The following is a 19,685-nucleotide window of genomic DNA, read 5'->3' as shown; positions in this document are numbered from 1 at the left end:
GTTCCAACAGAATACAAATACACATTTTAAGATTTTGAGGTTATATAATATTGAACAATACTGTATTTAAAATTATAGCATGTTAAAAACAAAAAAAATCAAACTACTGTAACATCAAACTTCCATCATAAGAGTTAATCAAAATCAGTTGTTGTTTTACCGATCTTTTTACTTTTTTGGTGCTGAACCCAAAGATTAAAGGACTGACACCTGGCTACCCAGTTTCTTCAACAATGTCAACAAATTAAAAATAAGCAATTTACACACTGAAGGCCATGCAGTTGCAGGAATGTAAATATGACAAGTTTCAAGACAAGCAGAAAGACTGTGTTTTTGTATATGAATTCACATACAACGTCATTGTACTTTTCTGTTTCAATGAATGTTGGATATTTCTTAAATTTTCTGCATCTTTTGTTTTGATTTGTTTCTGCTCCAGTTTTACTTATGCATTTTAAGAGGTTGCATCCATTCATCCATTGCTTTATTCAATTAATGGTTGCAGAGGAGATGAAGCCTATCCCTGAAAGCAATAGGCATAAGGTATGACCTGGACAGAACACCAGTACATATATTGCAGGGCATACACAGACACAAACATACACAGATTCACAGTAGGGTCAGTTTTCCCAGGAGCCTATTAACCAACCAGTATGTATCTGGACAGTGAGAGGAAACCCATGTGTGTATGGGGGAAACAAATTCATTGCAGACTGCAAGCCAAGTCTAGAATTAAATATAAAGTGCCAGTGCTGTGAGGCAGCAATACTAACCCCACTAAAGTGTTTTTTTAATCTATTTTTTTAACAAATGTATTGTTAGAACCTGCCCTATTCCATATTTGTTTATATAATATACATTTTCCATGTAATCCATGTAATAGAACTAATAAGAAGGTATATTTTCTGATGTTGTGTCTTTATACTTAATATAATGTATATACAGTCTCACTGATCAAGTTATATAAAGTCTGATATGACTGCAAGTTGTATTAAAAAGGGATAATTGTATGACTGGGAAATTTTCAGTCATGCAAGGCATTCAGTATACCTTTTTCTCCTGGACATGGGAATATGGGCATCAAGAAATATGAATTGGTCACCACTGTAAAATTATGACATTCCGGAAAAAAGATTGAATCACTGAAAACAGTCCCAGGTTAAATTATGTCTGTTGTATGTCTATATGATTAAGAGCCTTTATATTGACCCTGAATAATATTGCATTGGTTTAAATACCTGTTTTTCAATCCTCACATAAAACATTGTTAATAATTCAACAGTCCCCTTGCTCAGAGGGTTCTTACAAACTAGTTGCTTGTTTTTCAGCACTCTTACTAAGCCCCCAATTAAAAGAAATCCCCAAGGTGGTATCACACTGTGAGCATTGATGTGAAGCAGTGGAAAGGTGAAGACACACCAAGACAAATAAAGATCGTCTCTTTCCATCCCTTTTTAATTTTAGAGATCTTAACAGCTGTGCAATTACTGTCCAAACAGTTTATTACTTTCCTTTTGCACCCCGTCTACTGTCCTTGACAAATTCATCTGAGAATATCAGAGGAAACCACCTCCTGACAAAGCAGATCATGCACATCATTCAGCTAGAGTATTAGTAGGTTTTACCCTGTCGCAAACTGTATACAAGAATACTTAAGTAATTAACCGCCCTTCAATATCCAACTTACATTGTCACCCTTCTTTTTTCCTCCTCCAGCTTGAAACTGTTGACATTAAACATCCATTAATGTTCATACATTAATGATGCCACATTGATTTCTGCCTATTTTCAATAAAATGATCCGTATACTTCCTAACCACAATTGCATTCTCATGACAGTTTGGTCCTCAGAATTTCCACAGCTCAAAAGTGGCTGCTCCTTCCTATATGTCATCTATAGCAGGTCAAACTCATTTGACAGCAAGGTAAACACATTTATCAAAGATATTCATGAGTAAGAGCTACAGCCGAATTGTCCCTTTACCTAAAAATTAATAGCCTGAAATTTAGAGGCACATGAGCTATAATCATTCATTTACAAAAGCCACACCAGGATACAAACAAATGCACTGTGTTGCTAAAAGCCAGATAAAACACATTTTTAGGGTTAGGGGTATCGTTGCTATGCTATGGTCAAGATAAGGGTTTTGTAACTAACGTAAAATTACTCTACAGAAGAGGCTGGTTATTATTAGATGTCATAGAGTTAAAGCTTAATTAATATTTATAAATACATTTATAAATTGCATTTGCAAGCCAAAAAACTGATACTGTAAAAAACTATATAGTACTATAATCCAAAACTTACTTGTATCCAATTTCTTAATTTACAGTCTAGTTTGGTGTTGTCATAAATAAGTTTATTTGCATTCTTACTATTTTTAGTTAAATGCTGCAGCTGGTGTGTGGCTACAGGACTTCTATATGACCCCTCATCCATTTGAAATATTAAATGACACTGTATCAATAATAAAGTAATTTCACTCCTCATCACAGAGCAGGTTATGTGATGATATTTAAATTAGCTAAAACCAGTTGGAATTGTAAATAAGAAAGACTGTTGCTCCCCTTAGAAAAAATGAATACATTTAAAGTGACTAATGTGAAACAGCGGTGGCATCTTCTGCTTATTGCTTAATCCCAGAGATTTTGGCAGTCTAATGTTTTTAAAACTGCAGCTCAGGCTGAAACATCACCGGTCATTTACATATTGTATTGTAAACATGACTGCATAAAAACACCAATACAACTGTTTAATATGTGTAGACTTCAGGTGTGAAAATGCACAACAGCATTTCTAATGATATGACAAGGCTCACTCAAAGGGAAAAAAAAAACATGTGTTCAAAGTCACCCAAAGCAACTGAATGTTTTAAAAGTAGCACTGGGCTTTTCTTAGTGTTGAGCTGATTGATTTTACAATGAACTTCAATCTCTAACACAGGACCAGTCCAACCTTAATTTCCAATTACACTGCAAATGCACTTTTAAGTAAATTATTAATAATAATAATGCAAATATTCAGCATGGAATGCTCAACAGAGTTCTGAGTTGATTAAGAAACCTATCCCACCGGCATAGGGCAAATCATTTCAAACAGTAGATAGAGGTAAAATCTATTCTTAACTCAAAGTTCCCATGGTAAAATAACATATATTATACATTTCATCAGAGGCAAAAACATCTGAAGTGATGAGACAGCTCAAAGATGTTTAAGACCACTACTTTCTCAAGAGGAGTTGTCTTCTAGTTGATTTATCATTTTACTTGTGCTGTACATCAATGCATCTTTTTTTAATTAATGCAGTAAAATGTAATTACCTGTATAGTCAAGGGTCTGGAGAATACTTTAGAATCCAAACAATAGACCTTAACAATAAGACTAATGGTGCTTAGATCACAGAATACATCCTGGAGGCACAACATAACATATGTCAGCTCTAACATGCTGTCAGGCCCCACTAAGGGATTCTGAAATAAACTCTATAAGTTCTCAGCAGAGAAAAATGATCTTAATATGTCACAGTAGGCTTAGATGCTCTTGTCTGTGTGAAGGCAAAAGTCTGTCTCAGGCTCACACAGTTTCTTCACCCATAATGATGTTTTGAAAAATCACATTGCATTCCTTACTTTTAAAAACCAGCAGAGTGCAGCAAAAAGCAGACACTATTTTACTAGTGCTGAAAAAAATGACACATAGCATTTGTCTTTATTTGCAGCTTCTTAAACCATTTTCTTTGCATCTTTCACAGTACGAGAACAGTAGCAGTGAACGCTAGGCTTATATGTAGCTACAATGAAAAACCTATCCTCCACAAATGCTATTTCTACAAACATGTAATTAACATTAATTAACATTCTTCCCAGGATATTTCTCTCTGTTCCTTTCCATTTGGTAGTGCTACCCACACACTTTCAATTGAAAAGAACTTGCAGGCAGCACAGAGTGATGTTCACAGTGTACAACCACGGGGAGTCTATACAAGGCCAATGGAAAGAGGTTACTCTGACTGAGACTGTCAGATGAAAATCCTGATATCAGAAAACCCACACAACAATAGAAATGTTGCAAAAAATAATACATATCCTAAGCGTCAAAGCTAGTTAAACTAGTAAAAAAAAGTAAAGTTTGAGTTTTAAGATCCTGTACTTTTGGTTGTTTTTTCTTTACCAATAAACCTGTCTCCTATTTCCCTGCTACACAGAGAACCGTAATCATCTAGAAGCCTGGAAAGCATGCTCTCATGTTAAAATTACATAATGAATCAGTTTCATTCTTTTATGTTGCATTTAACACATTTAGGAAAGCTAATTTAAGTGAATTTAACTTTGAAATTCAGAACTAAAAATTACATATTTCCATATTACTTTTCATCCTTCAGCCATATGGCTTTTCAGCTGAAAACGAGTAAAAGCATGCTCTGCAGCACAGAACAGAACAGTATGAGCAGTATGTACTTTTGTCAAAAATAAAACAGGCCACTCATCTTAACAGCAGCAAAGTACCAACAATAAAAGGTAATGCGAAAAAGATAATACACTGAACATACTGCATACAGTATGTCACAGGAAAGGTTCTGTTACTAAAATTGGATCAGTCCTTGTTCTTGAAGATAAAAATAAAAGTAAGCTAATTTGGGAGATCCTTCCATCTACTTAGTTCACAGTTTTCACTGGTGACACCCACAGAGGCTTACCACAGAGGTGCTTTCTGGTGATGTGCCACAATACAAGTGTTAGCCAAGGAATACTGGTAGCTTTTTTTTTAGCAAAAACACATGGTAATTTCCTGAATTTAATTTCAGTATTTGTAGTCAACAATAATCTATGATTTATTATCTTAATCCTGCTGAAGTGGCCTGAAGAGGCCATAACTTAGCCCACGTAACACGTTAATGTGGATAGAGCAACAGGGACTAAACTCCAGACCTTTTTGTAACTAGCAAACCACTGTATCAAGTGTGCTGGCTGACTCCTACTTTGTGCTCAAAGATATACTGTAATACCATTTTCATATAGTATTCACTTGCTGCTAAAGTTTCAATGTTGTTATAAATATAGATAGCTGTATATAGGGAATTTATTTATTTCCTAACTGACCAAAATGTGATCAGTAACATTTGTAACATTTAATATACAGTATTGCTCAAATTTACCTTTGAAAATGTCACCTCTGAGGCCACATACAGTACTGACTTTTCTGAAAAAATATCAGTGGTGACATTATTTTCATTCGTTTTAATAGAAGCTATCCAATGAAATTTTTATGCCATGTCTCAAAAGGTTACTGGCCTGGATTCATTTAAATGCCACTTTTACACTATATCACTTCTGACAGGGTGTAGGACAACAGCATTGTAGTGTTTTCTATGTTCCTATGAAATGGATTACTCTGACTTCTTCTATCAGGATAAAAACAGCAAGAGTAAAGAGGCCATGCAGACCACTATGTGTTAAACACAGAAACCATTGCATGGATTTAACTCTGCTTTATGTGCAATGCAATGGTCATATTATTCTGAGAAGTCCAAATCAAACTCAAGACAGAAATGAATGTTATGTTGACTTCTTGACCTCCATAATTACTTAACTGCAAACTAAAGGCTCCTTGATGGCTAACTCAATGAAGGCAGCAATGACACAGAGTTATTCAAAACCATCTCAGACTACCGGAAGATCTACCTGCTGACACTGAGTTCTCCCCTGACACCAGCTTGTACTGCCCAGGCTTTGCTGAGTTTGTTTTGCAACTGTGACCATACTGCCATGTCTAGTAACTGTTGAGCATACTACCCCTGCTGAAGTTTCATTCTGATGCCTTCTCCTTCTAGGGAGACCAACAGAACAATTTAACAAGGAGAAAGAGTTGAGGGTAAGGAAAGTTCTTCCATGTGACAAGATAAGAGTGGTGGTATACACAAGTCATCCTTGATAGTCCCTAACATGGCACCACTATACACACAACAGCTTCCCAAACACTTTTGTATTTGCTTAATGGGAGTTATCATTTCCACTGATATACCAACATTTACCATAGACCATTAAACTATGTTAAAAGTAATCCAGGGGTTATAGGTTTACAATATTTAATCAATGAATGACATCTTTGCTTTTGTGAAATAAAGTAGTACAGGTACAATTAACTATGAACACCTGCAAAAGTTACACAAGAAAACTGCAAGGACTGATATTGTTCTTCCATTATAACAAAAGGAAAACAGGTGGGTTAATTAAGAAACTCATTTTGCAATAATTGCACTGCCACGTTCAATGAGGCTAAAATAAATTAACATCACAGATGCATGGCGTGGCTCTAATAAGGCCACTTATGCATATTTCTGTTACACTGACTTTTAATAATTCTAATTGTATGAAATATTCATAGCTGCATGAAATTATATAAATAGACATTATAGAAAAAGCAGGAAATTCATTATTAAATATATTGTCTCTCAAAATGTATCCCTCCTGAACACACAAGATGAGCTACTAAATGTAACGTGTTTTGTTGTGTTTCATATGTTTTTATGTCCATGGGACGCATTCAGATTACTATATTATGGGATCAGGAGGTTTTTAACATTCATAGAGTATTCGAGATCCTGACTTGTTGATTAAGGTCTAATGAGAAAGCTTCATTTGAACTGAAAAGGGATAGTTAATAAAAACAAAAATAAAACATCTGAATAATGACGTAATCTATCTGACCCTTATAACACAAACTTCAAGTGAAATAATAATAGTAATAATAATGTAACCACACAACAGAGTGCAGTGGGGTTAACATCGTTCTTACGAACATCTAGCACAACTGTACGGTGCACATCTGCCATTCTGACCCTCTGGATCAAATAACATGGCAAGTCAGGGTGGAAAACCATAGGACAGATGCTAGGCTTTTGATAATTCCTACCCTCTGTTGTTTACTGTTGGATAAAGACTGGCAGCCCTACTGGGCCAGATTTGCAGGCTTTTATTAACATTACAACATTTTAAAACCAAATCTTGTTGTTTTTTTCCTCTTGGAAACTGTAAATTTAGAGGAAAATGACAGTCGAGAAATTGTTGTGAAATCTAAGGTGATATTTACGTTTCGGAGAAGAGAAAACCAATTTATAGGGTGTATCATTTTTTTACATTTTTGCAGTCAGCACCTAACAAACCAGCATCAATAGGGGTAGAAGTGACAGGACTTGGACTCTGACAGGTCTTGTGGTCAACTATATTTAAATATAATCCACAAAGATTATCTGATAGAGCCAGTCAAAGCATGGATTAACAAACATCTGCACGGATGTAGTTCAGCACAGCTGTTATAGTTTACTGGTTGCAGAAAGGTCTTGCGAAAAATGCGAAGATCTTATGTAAATGAAAAATGTTACTGTATCCCCTTCCTTCTGAACGCATTTACAAAATAAATCACTCACACTTACACTGGGGAATCCCGAGAGCATCAGTACGGAAGATCACATGGCACTTTCTTTATAAAACATGGTTGCTCAATAATATACATTAATTAAGATGTTAAAGTACAAGAATCCTAAGAGTCAGTGTCGATCTTTAATCTAGTGTTTCTCACCTGGCAATTAAAATGAAAGGCGATTAAGTTTCTCCGTCTTTCTTAGCACAATACCAGGAACGCCAGGGTTACCCATATCTATGCTTCAGAAAAGTTTGCGTTCTTTTGAGCTGAGCATTCACAGCTCAGATCAAGTTAGCGAAATTGCATATAATAAACATCAATTAACAGCACGGCACGCTTAAACTATAGTACAAATAAGTTTTTAGACACTACCTTGAAAATAGCGTTATAAAATTAAGCTTGGTTAATAATCTTATCCGAAAACAGCTCACCACTGATTTCTGTTATCATAAAAATCCTTACTATTTTTTTTAACTACAACTGTTTCCAGTTTGGAAGGTTTGACCACAACGTTGACTGAGCTCCTTTGTCATCTGAATAAAGTGTAATTTAAATTGTGTCATGTTCAAAAAGTCGGTGCAACACAACCTGCTGCAAAAATAACGCGACTCACGACTCGTATTCCTACTTAAAACCAATTACTGTACATCTGTAGGCAAGTCAGTAAACAACATCGGCAATCATAAACATACAGTATCTTACTCACAAGATCTAACCGAACCTCTTTTCCTCCACACAATAAAAAAGGATAATCACACAGTTTGCAAAGCTGGGTTCACATGGTACAAACCACCACTAGGAAGTACAGAAGACGTACAGTACTTACAAAAATACATCAGTTTTCTCCTCCAATTCAGAGCAAAACAAGCAGACGATCACTCTCTCAGCGAGTCACTGCTTTCACCGCACCGATCAACCAAGCAGAACAGGCCCTTATGGGTTGTCTATGCAGCTGGGAGATAATGGAACTATTTTCTCAGCTGGGATTTGATGCTTAACTGCTATCCACTGAGCACCACTGAGTCTCCTCGCTGACATTAATCAGGAAGTACAGTGCCTCTCCGCTATATTCCCAAAAGCATCCTTACAATTAGCACATGAATCACGGGCACACTCACAAGAGCGTTCTGTGGTATTAAGTGGGCATATTCAACAGCATCGGATTAAATATCCATTTTTGAATCACAAGATTATTTTTCTACTGCTGAAACATACTGTACAAAAAGATTTGTATAGTTTCTTAAAAAGTGTAAGCTACATTTCTCCTCATTGTTTCTGTTTAGAAATAAGGTGTTTCAAACAATATACAGTACTGCTAAGAATTCGCTGAAAACTGAAGTTCATTTACTTTGACCCTTATTGATATTATGATTTTTTTTTGTGCTAACAGTAACAGTTGATCAATAATATTTAAGCATATTGGTGTTCACTTAGGCATAATAATATAGTATAACAAGCAATAATAGTTGATATATACAATCTGATATTACTTCACTGTAACATTATTGATCTTAGTTTGCAGGGCTGCTGAAATGAAAATTTACTAAATCAACAATACATCATCAGTACCATCAACATATGTAGATGTGCAACTGTGAGAGAAGCTGACTACACCTGACTAGAAAGAGATTATTATTGTTTTTGTTGTAGTAAGTTAGAAAATGTAACCTTTTGTTATTACAGTTTCTTAGTACTGGCGTCATAGAGCATATGAATAACAATCATTCCCATATGGCATTAAATCAGCATGCTGTTTTCTGCCTCTGTATTAATCCTTCTGTTAGTATTACACCACTGCTTGTGTTTACATTAGCCTTGACAAGGATGAAGAATCCTTTTCACCAGGCATAGTTACAGATATGTTCTGTGAAGGACAATCTGAAGACAGATCTCAGTCTCTTGAGACATTCTCCCCATGCCAGAACCTTTTTTTATCTGAACAAAACTACAATTATTAGACAAAGATGGTGCAAACAGATACTGAATGCTACAATTGTATTCATTTAAACCAAGCTTTAAAGTCACATTAATCTGTGACTCACATTTCAATAATGAAATATTTGTAATATTCCACACTGGTTCTAATTGTAAACAAAGATACACATCTCCCAATTTAATCTAAAGAGCCATCTTAGAATTAGTACCAGTAGTCATCTTAATCAGTAGAGCCATATACTGAATATAGGCACTTGATACCAGTAGTCTAGCTAAATATAGAGGTAGCTGATACATTGCACCTTATAAATTCATTGAAATTCTATTTGTTCCAAAGACAGTTGAATTGTTTAACCCAATTGTTAAACCCAAAGTGTAGTCCCATAGCCACACTGGTGTATTTGCATCTGGCACACTGTATTTGCATCTGATGCAGCCGGCTTGAAACCCCAGCTTGTGCTTTGTTTTAAAACTGATATATTCAGGAATGCTGGTGGTAAAGTCAACACAAATGACTTTGTAATTTGTGTTGACTTTACCACCAGCATATTAGTATTCTATGAGAATGAGTATAATAGCTATATACTGTAGGATTCTGAATTTACTCCTGCTATATTTTAAAACAAGATTTAGCCTGAAGAAATGCAACAGAATTTCAGGAGAAGTGCAAAAAACAAAGGTCATCTCCATTATCCAACTGACTTCCACTAGAGGGCATCAACTTACAAGCAAGTTGTCAAGATCATGCCATTTTGCTCCATTGAATCATCATCATTCACCCTACTGTTCATTGCCTGTGTGAAAAAAAAACATAGTAGGGAAGATGTGGGTGTACTGCCTATAACAAGTCAAAATAAAAAGGTAAGAAATTTCAATGCAATATATATATTGAGTAAAAATTTCAGACAATTTATCCTTCCTTAACCACTAATTAAGTAGTTCTACTAAGTGGAGCTTAAGAAAATCTATTAATCATTGGAAATCCAACAAAGGATTGGATTGAATTTGAGTGAACTGACTTGGTAGTGGACGAAGATTGCCAAGGAATTTCAGACACACAATAAGAAGAATGAAGAGAAAATGCTTTCAAAGATTTGTTAAACTGAATGACTTTATAATACGTCCAAGTTTGCATGTAAATAATAATAATAGTTTTTCCCACATGAAAAGAGGAGAAAAACAGAAAAGGTACACAGTGCATAATTTGAATATTTCATGAAATGTTTAATATTTTAAACACCAAGCAAACTTCAAAAGAAAGCAAACCATCATGTGCAGCTGTTTACAAGGAAAAATATGCAATTATACAAGGCATACATTTTAATTTCCTAAGGGTGATTATTTTGCATAATTAAAGAGCTACAGTATTTACATGCCTAGTATTCTTTGTTGTTATCCTTGTACAATTGCTTTGGGTCTACAGAATGAGTGGTGTAGTATTATATGCTGATCTACAGTACATAATATCAGACTTAAGGTCAAAGGTGAGAAATTAACACTAACAACCACATCTTATTATGGCTGTGACAAGTGGTGTCTGGAGCCAAATAAGTGTTCATAATATCAGAAAAGGCCTTTTCCCTTTCCTCAAGCTAAAAAATAGCTATGCCAATTCTTACTCTCAACAGGCTAATGACTGTCTTGCCAACAAATTTAACCTCCAGACAATCTGTCTTTTCACTAAGGATAACAAACCCTTTGAACCATGTAATGGAGCAGTAATGTTCTATGAAGGGTGGGATTATTTTCTAAAAAGGACAAGATAAATCAATTTAAGTCATTTAGTACTTCAAATAAACATATTGAATGCGATAATATAATTAAGTTTTGATAATACAGTTGAAGGAAAAAATAAATATTTTTATTTTTGTACACATGGTTTAAATTATTCAAATTAATTTGTTTTGCATTTATGTCATAATCTATAGTTTTAACATTTTTTCTCATGTATTTAATTTGCTTTTCTCTTATAAATCATGGCTAGTGACATGCATTATCACACTGCTCTATTGCTTGTTATACTGCTACCACAATATCGCTGAGTGTTTTGCTGTGGTGTCTGAGACAGAGGTCACATTAAACCTCTATTCTAAAAAAGCCATTACTGTACAGATTGGGGATACTGCAAGGGTGGCAAATATGGCATTCCTTATTTAGCCACTGTCATTGTGATAACTCAAGCTGTCTGCTTTGTGAGAGCAAAGCTAAACTGCAAGAGACAGGAACGTGAGTAAGAGTGCACCCATTTAGGTTTGTAAGTAATGGATTACAGCATCTTATGAAGTACATAACAGTCTATCAAGACAAGACAATGGTCATTGTTATTAAGGGTACCACTATTGTATTGTACAGTATTTATACATCCCTTTTTGTTCTTTTGTTTTTATCAGACCTTTTTATCAAGTTGAAATGGAGAAAGTTTCTTTTATAGTCATCGGTAATATGGAAAACTACATTCATACTGCAAGTTCATCAGTGTTGTGACATACTGTAGCCTGAAACACTGAGCCTTAAAATTTACTTTCTCAAAAAAACATTTTGGTTTTAGTTTAATGCTCAATTATAAGGAAAAATTATATCAGAGAATTCAGTGAGCTTTATTGTGAAATCAGAAGTCTATAAGAATACGGGGTATGTATAATTTCGGTAACCTCTCACAAATATATGCACATACTGTACTGTTTCTTCTTTTGCCATCACAAGCTTCCATAAACCAAACAAATGTAACATTTCACAGAATAAATTTTAATTGGTCTACCTTTGGTTTAGTCAATAAGCTATGCTGTACAAGGAGAAATGGGGAAACCTGATTCTGTCTGAAAGGTGCTGAAAATCTATGCATATACAGCATTTTTACAGGTTTTTTACTGAATATCCACCAGTAAAGAGACAGAGTCCAGTTTTGAAACAGACAGTGGATGCAGGCTTTCTTGAAACAGTCTGAAATAAAACTCTTCACATTCAACTCCATTTTTAAGAGCACCTTAGTAAGCAATTTCATTTGCTATGATGCACCTGTTCAAAGAGTTTTGAAAGACCATTTGCTGGCATACAGAAAAAGTGTGCAGGAATCATAATATTTGTCATTTGATTGTTTACAGCATGTCTGTGAATGGTACAATTTAGTGAATCAACTAATTACTGTACAGTATGCTGTATTATAGCAGAGTGAATTATATCACTGCTTAGAGTGAATAGAGCATATCACCACTGTATTTTCTACTGACCCCCAGTACAAAAGAGCATGCACAAAAGTGAGATTAATACATATCTTCACAGAAATGGGTTCATATGTTTCTTAAGGTCATTGCCTGCACATGTGGTATGCATTGCTCTTCCTTGAAGTAATTATGTCCTCATAATCCAGATGGGAGTCTATTCTCCCAATGTACAATTTATCTGTGATGAAGCTATAAAATCATGTGTGCCCATTACAAATAAAACAAGATCACACTAGGACTTTTTAATTCTGAGGAAAGCAGAATTTTTTAAAGGAGCAATGACAACTGAGGAGGTCTTGAAGCATACAACCACGTTCCCATTTTCTCTGCTCCATTTTTCTTAAGTAAAATGGAGAACAAACCATAACACATTTCATGGTTTTATGAAAAAAAACTGCTTGTGTTAATGTAATGTTAAACCGAGTTGACTGAAGCTTGAAAATTGAGCTCATGCAAAAGAACAGAATCCTTGGAACAAAGTTTGGCCTTTATCAAGTCTTTAAGATTTATATTCTGTGTTTATTTGCAGAAGAGTATACATTTATTTTTTTAGAGCGGGAAAGTTCATGTTGAATAATATGAATAAACATGTACTGTTATTTTGCTTATTGGACAAGTGATTAAGGCTCTACTCTGGATACATTTAAAACGTATCAAGGGTTCAAATGTCGATGCAGGTACTGCAATGTGGTATACAGTATGAGAATCAAACCATTGGTGCAATCCTATTACCAAAGGTTGTCTAAATACTACAGTAAAGTGTTCTTAGTTTTATGTTTCCAAATGGACCTGGACACATTAGGACTGTAGAAAAACACCCCTTCACGTGCACTATAGATTAACATAAAAAGCTATGACAAGTCTTCAAAAGGAGACTTAAAGAGTAAACAGCTTTAGAACAGAATATCTGAAAATAATCTGAAGTAATGAATAGAGGATTTAACAGTATTATTCTTGTTAATTATTTAGTTTTAATTTAAGTATGAATTAAACTTAGAGTACATGAATATCATGCACCTAATTTTGTAATTTATTATATGAAAAATGTTTTAGAGATACTTTACTCTTCAATAATTGTTTCTTATAATTGCTTGGTTGTTTGTTATGACTGAAGTTATTACAATTGTGTCTGCATGATGCATACTAATTGAACAAACCTTTGTTTTCCCACATATAGTACAGAATGATTACTGATGATTGAAGTTAATATTTTTAAAGAAATAAAGGCAGAGACATTAATGTGTTCGGCAGCACTAAATAAAAGTCACGATATTGTAATAAACTGATTAAATATTTGTGAACCATAAAATCTCATATACAGTACTTTAATAATTGCATTCCATACTTTCTTAAAACTGTCTAGTGTTCACCTTAGCTAATAGCAAGTGTCAAAAGTGAAAAGCTTGTCTACTGCTACACATATTCTAGTATTCTACATTTATAGTGGTGGTTTTGGCAAAAGGCATAATCAATCTTTTACACATATCAGCTTTTGAAAGGATTGTGATCATATGGTTGTCATGAAATTATGTAAGAGCGTTTTTTCTATAGGTAAACTTTGCTTTTAAGTTAATAGTAAGTGATTGACGTTAATGATGAGGAGCACCTGACAATGAATCAATTAGATTGGATCTAATTTGGTACATGTGATGAATTAACTACTACAACACGTCATATTGACTACTCTTGTAAAGCTTGCCTTATACTGCTGTGAGCATGTTTTTGAAGATTATGATTGATTTGAAGTAAAGATTGCTTAATGACAATCTTGGCTTCTTATCAGTCAAACTACCTGATTATTTCCATCATGTGTAACATTTATGAATAACTGTGAACATCTCAGTTTAATCACTGAGATTAATGAATATATATATATACAGTAATGAATATATACTGTATAAACCTGTACATTTTTGTAAAAAACAAACAAAAATAGACTTTTCAGAGACTCTTTTTCAGTTTGACAGTTCTGGTTAGCATTATTATCGTAACACTCATCATATAAAAATGTCCCAGCCAGATGGTTTAGTTGGAATCCTAATGTTGCAGAGGATGCTTAGACTGATTTTCCTCTTCCCACTAAATTTCCAGTCAAAACTGTCTAAAACAGAAGGTGTTAAGTGGCAAGTGTGATAGACAATTTAATGATTGACCAGAAATTTGAATGTGAGACACATTTTATAAGACACCACTGTAGCAGTCTTCCCTCATTATATCACTAAGATGGAAAGCAAGAAATGCTGAGTTATAATGAACTGTGCATTAGAAGGAATGCACTTTAGATGATTTCATGTGTAGTATTTAGCAACTAGTATATCACGGTTGTTACAGTACATCAGAGTTAAAAGAAAAAATGCTTTTATTGAGGATGTCATTATATTTCTTTGAAATATACAGTTTGTGCATGAAAAGTTCAGGAACCTATTTTATGGTCATTTTTAGCATCAGTCCTGTGTTCTTATGTGTCCTGCGCTGGCTCTTGATAAGTGCTTATGAATAACACATTAAGTCCCTCCTTTGGGCAACTTTTACAGTACAATTAAATAATTTTGCCAAACACAAAAAGTGTCATAAAGGATTTTAATTTAAAAAACTCTGTAGAGACTCGGCATGCGTGCTGTATGCACCTTCAAATGACTACCTTGTAAAGGTTGCTGTGGGAAGCAATAAACTAAAAAAGGCAGTTTAAACTCTATTTATCCCTGGGTGAGAGAGATTACCTCATTATATGGGCACTGTCTCACCAAAGGAAATTAGTTCTTGAAAATGTCATTAGCAAGTTGTTTAGTTTACAGTGTGACACATCCTCAAGTGACCAATAGTACAGACTTTGGTAAAAACAAGGTCTTGCTTGCAGATTTCTGAATAAGAAACAACAAAATGCATTAACAGAGATAACTTATTACTAGTTTATGAACACTATAATAATATAATGTTTATATATTGATGGTTATACATAATTTATAAATTACATTAGCTACCCCTAATCTAAATTGTTACCAGATATGATACATTTATTCGCTCTATAAACATCTGTAGATTTGCAGATAAATGTACAGTATGCAGGTACTCTGCATAGTTCAATCAATAGATCATTTTAACTGTAATATTGACCAATTAAAATATAACTGTACCAGTAACAATTATGACTATTTGAGCAAGCAATATTTCAGAATATACAGTATCTGTATTGTTATATACTGTATATTAAAATGCAGGTCCTGTTGTGTAGCATGCATCATATAGGAGATTTGCTTGCATGACAAAGAAAAGATGCAAAAATGCATTGTGATATTCATGGATGTTACAAAAACATACACTTCAAACATGAGAGAAAATCAAAGCACAAACCCTCAGAACTCCAAAGTATTTTTATCACCAAGCAGATCTGCAAGTGAGGTTTGTAGGACATCACTGACAAACACTTAACAAATACCTTGGGAATCTTGAAATGTTTAACTACCATTTAAAAATAAGAGAAGTATAAAAAAAACAATAATTTCATCATTTGAATACAATATAGAAGAAATTCTGATTCTGAAAGTATCATACAAAAATATCATATCTGTCCTTAAATGAGCCATGCCATTAAAAAGTATTTACGTTTTGAAGGAATCCTAACCCTGGCTGTTGGCTTAGGGTTAGGGTTCAGAATTTCTTCAAAGAATAAATGCAACCTTCCACTAATTTCAGTGCAAAATATACTTAACTGAAAAAATGTTTGTCAGCAATGGATAAGCAAGCACACCAAACACCAAACCAAACAAAATAAAAAAATATTCAATTCTATTCAATTCTATCTTTAAAGACATATTCTACTCTTGAAAATGTTGTGTTGGATGGTGATCTCAATGAGCATGGTTTCAGACTGAATTGGGGTAAGAGTCAGGAAAACTCCAAAAATAGGGCTTTCTTTGTTAACATGCATGTGCATTTGATACCAAAGATACTTTAAGGTTTTGAAATGTATTATCAGTTTTTTTCAAACTTTTGATTTTAGGGCAACTTAGGGAAACATTCCGTTTTTGAGCAATGCAGTATAGCCATATAAGAAAAATTAATTATGAAGATATTATTGAAACAAAACTTTCTTAGACAGATTTCTGTCCTCAAAACACAGCCTTGCTTTGTCTCTGTCCTCAAACACAGCCTTGCACAGCCTTTTCACACAAAAAAAGTAAAAAAGACTTCCAGGAATCCTAACCCTAACTCTAGGTATGGGTTTGCACTTGGTTAGGGTTAGGGTTCAGAATTTCTTCAAAGAATTAATGCAACCTTCCACTCATTTGAGTACAAAATATATTTCACTGAAACAAAATATTTGTCAGAAATGGTAAAGCAAGTACAGTACATTCAACTAAAGGGTGAAATTCTATATTCGGACAAGAATTCTACTCTTGAAAATGTTGTGGTTGATGATGAACTCAATGAGCATGGATTCAGGATAAAGAGGGGGATGAGTCAGGAAAACCCAAAGATTCTGGGATTTCTTTGTTAATATCCATGTGAATTCAATGCCTAAGGTAAGATTTTGAAATATATTATCAGTTTTGTTCAAACGTTTGCATTTAAGGCAACTTTGGCAACACTCCCTTGCTGAGTAATGTAGTATAGCTTTATATGGAAGAACAAAATTCTGAAGAAATAATTTATATAAAGCCTTAACTAAACATAATTTCTGTCTATAAACACAGCTACACCATCAAAAAGTGTGTACATCTTGCAGGAATCCTAACCCTAACCTTAGCTAACGGTTTGCACTACATTAGGGTTAGGGTCCAGAATTTCTTATAAGAATTTATGCAACCTTCCACTCATTTGAGTGCAAAATATATTTCACTGAAACAAAATATTTGTCAGAAATGGCAAAGCAAGTACTTGCAACTAAAGAGAACAATCCAACAAGGGTACAATTCTATTATGGGAGACGTATTCTACTCTTGAAAATGTTGTGGTTGATGGTGATCTCAATGAGCATGGATTCAGGATTAAGTGGGAGAAGAATGGGGAAAACCCCCCCAAAATATGGGCTTTCTTTGTTAATATGAATGTGCATTCAATGGGAAAGGCACGATTTTGAAATGTATTATCAGTTTTGTTCAAACGTTTGACTTTAGGGCAACTTAGGCAAAACTCACTTTTTGAGCAATGTTGAGTTGCTTGATACAGAAGAAAAAACTTCTGAGGATATCATTGAAATAACACCTTTCCTAAACATCATTTCTGTCCTAAAACACAGCCATAACATCAAAAAGTGTCTACGTCTTGTAGGAATCCTAACCCTAACCTAGTGCAGACCCATAGCTAGGGTTAGGGTTAGGATTCCTACAAGACGTAGACACTTTTAAGGCAACTTTGGCAACACTCCCTTGCTGAGTAATGTAGTATAGCTTTATATGGAAGAACAAAATTCTGAAGAAATCATTTATATAAAGCCTTAACTAAACAATTTCTGTCCTAAAACACAGCTACACCATCAAAAAGTGTGTAAATCTTGCAGGAATCCTTACCCTTACCCTAGTTAACGGTTTGCACTACATTAGAGTTAGGGTTCAGAATGTGTTCAAATAATTAATTCAACCTTCAACTCATTCTTCAATGAAACAAAATATTTGTCAGAAATGGTAAAGCAAGTACATGCAACTAAAGAGAACAATCCAACAAGGGTATAATTCTATTTTTGGAGATGTATTCTACATCTTGAAAATGTTGTGGTGGATGGTGATCTCAATGAGCATGGTTTCAGGATAAAGAGGGGGACAAGTCAGGAAAACCCCAAACTTCTGGGCTTTCTTTGTTTATATCCATGTGTATTCAATGTCAAAGGTAAGAATTTGAAATGTATTATCAGTTTGTTCAAACATTTGGCTTTAAGGCACCTTAAGCAACACTCCCTTTTTGAACAATGTTGAGCCGCTTCAGAAAAAAGTCTGAAGATAAAATTGAAATAATACTTTTCCTCAACACCATTTCTGTCCTAATACACTGCCATGCCATCAAAAAGTGTCTACGTCTTGTAGGAATTCTAACCCTAACCCTAGCTAACGGTTTGCACTAGGTTAGGGTTAGGGTATACTTCACTGATACATAATATTTGTCAGAAATGGTTAAGGAAGTACACCAAACTCATTGCTATATGCGGTAATATTTCGGTATGCTGTATCTGTGGATCTGACTTTATGGGATTTGCGTGTGTGGAGCAGTGGGAGGTGAGACCCGGCGGCTGGGAGGTTATTTTGATTATACTATATACTTTGATGAGTTTGCACGAGATAAAAGTGTATCTTTTCAGCAGTTGTGTACTGCTCAAAGTACTGTAGGTGAATTTGACACCTGAATTTGATGTTGCTAATGTTAAAATCTATCTGACTGTACTGTAGCTCTCATATAATTGATCAGAAAGTAACCTTGCTCTCACAAGTGGCTCTGTTATAGTTTATGTTAACACACTGCACCCTTTTGAATGTGTTTTTATCACCTCTGTCACCTTTGTCCGTCTAGGGTGTGGGGGTGTATCTGATACATCCCCAGTAAACCGAGACTAAAACCCGCTATCGATAAAACATCTGCCTTTCAACATTTGTCAAACTGCTCCAAAGTCAGGCGCAGAGTAAAATGCTCTTAACAGAATGCCATGATGGACACCACAATTACCCGTAATACAAACAATGTTTAACAATTATAATAAGTAATATTATTAACAACCCCAAATGCAGCATGCGTGAACCAAGGTAAAAATATTGGCCCCACAAAACAAATCAAATACCCTGAACAAGCCCCCAAATATGCTACATTCTCACTATAGTTACGGCAAGGTGAAAGTGGCAAACTGATTTTTAAAACATTTTTTAAGGAAAATCAAAAATTAGAAACAATGACATGTCCCTGCCTAACTTAGACATTGCATGATTTTAAGAGCTTAACCCCGCTATGAGAACATGAATGTGAATTGAACATTTAAATACTGTGATATGTAAAATTAATACCCTGATACAACCAGCTAAATAAATATATATCTATATCAATAAATTAATACTGTTAACAGCACTCAGAAACGTATTGGTAGCAAATTCTAAATTCTAAGCAAATTTTATTTACTGTATTTG

The 19,685-nt window shown here is 34.4% G+C and overlaps 1 protein-coding gene across 3 annotated transcripts in view; it reads right to left on the bottom strand.

Annotated features, from left to right (window-relative positions):
• The window catches only part of cntn4 (contactin 4), a 189,838-nt gene extending 181,358 nt beyond the window's left edge, over positions 1-8,480 (bottom strand). For all 3 annotated transcript variants that reach the window (XM_015347297.2, XM_015347302.2, XM_015347301.2), the window contains exon 1: positions 8,250-8,480. The gene's annotated coding sequence lies outside the window, so the exon portion shown is untranslated. The remainder of the gene's footprint in view (positions 1-8,249) is intronic.
• Positions 8,481-19,685: the final 11,205 nt, after the last annotated feature.

This window comes from Lepisosteus oculatus, chromosome 4 (genome assembly GCF_040954835.1).
Source record: "Lepisosteus oculatus isolate fLepOcu1 chromosome 4, fLepOcu1.hap2, whole genome shotgun sequence".
Taxonomy (NCBI): Eukaryota; Metazoa; Chordata; class Actinopteri; order Semionotiformes; family Lepisosteidae; genus Lepisosteus; species Lepisosteus oculatus.
The sequence above is the reverse complement of the archived record's forward strand: the minus strand, read 5'-3'. Positions and strand labels throughout refer to the sequence as shown.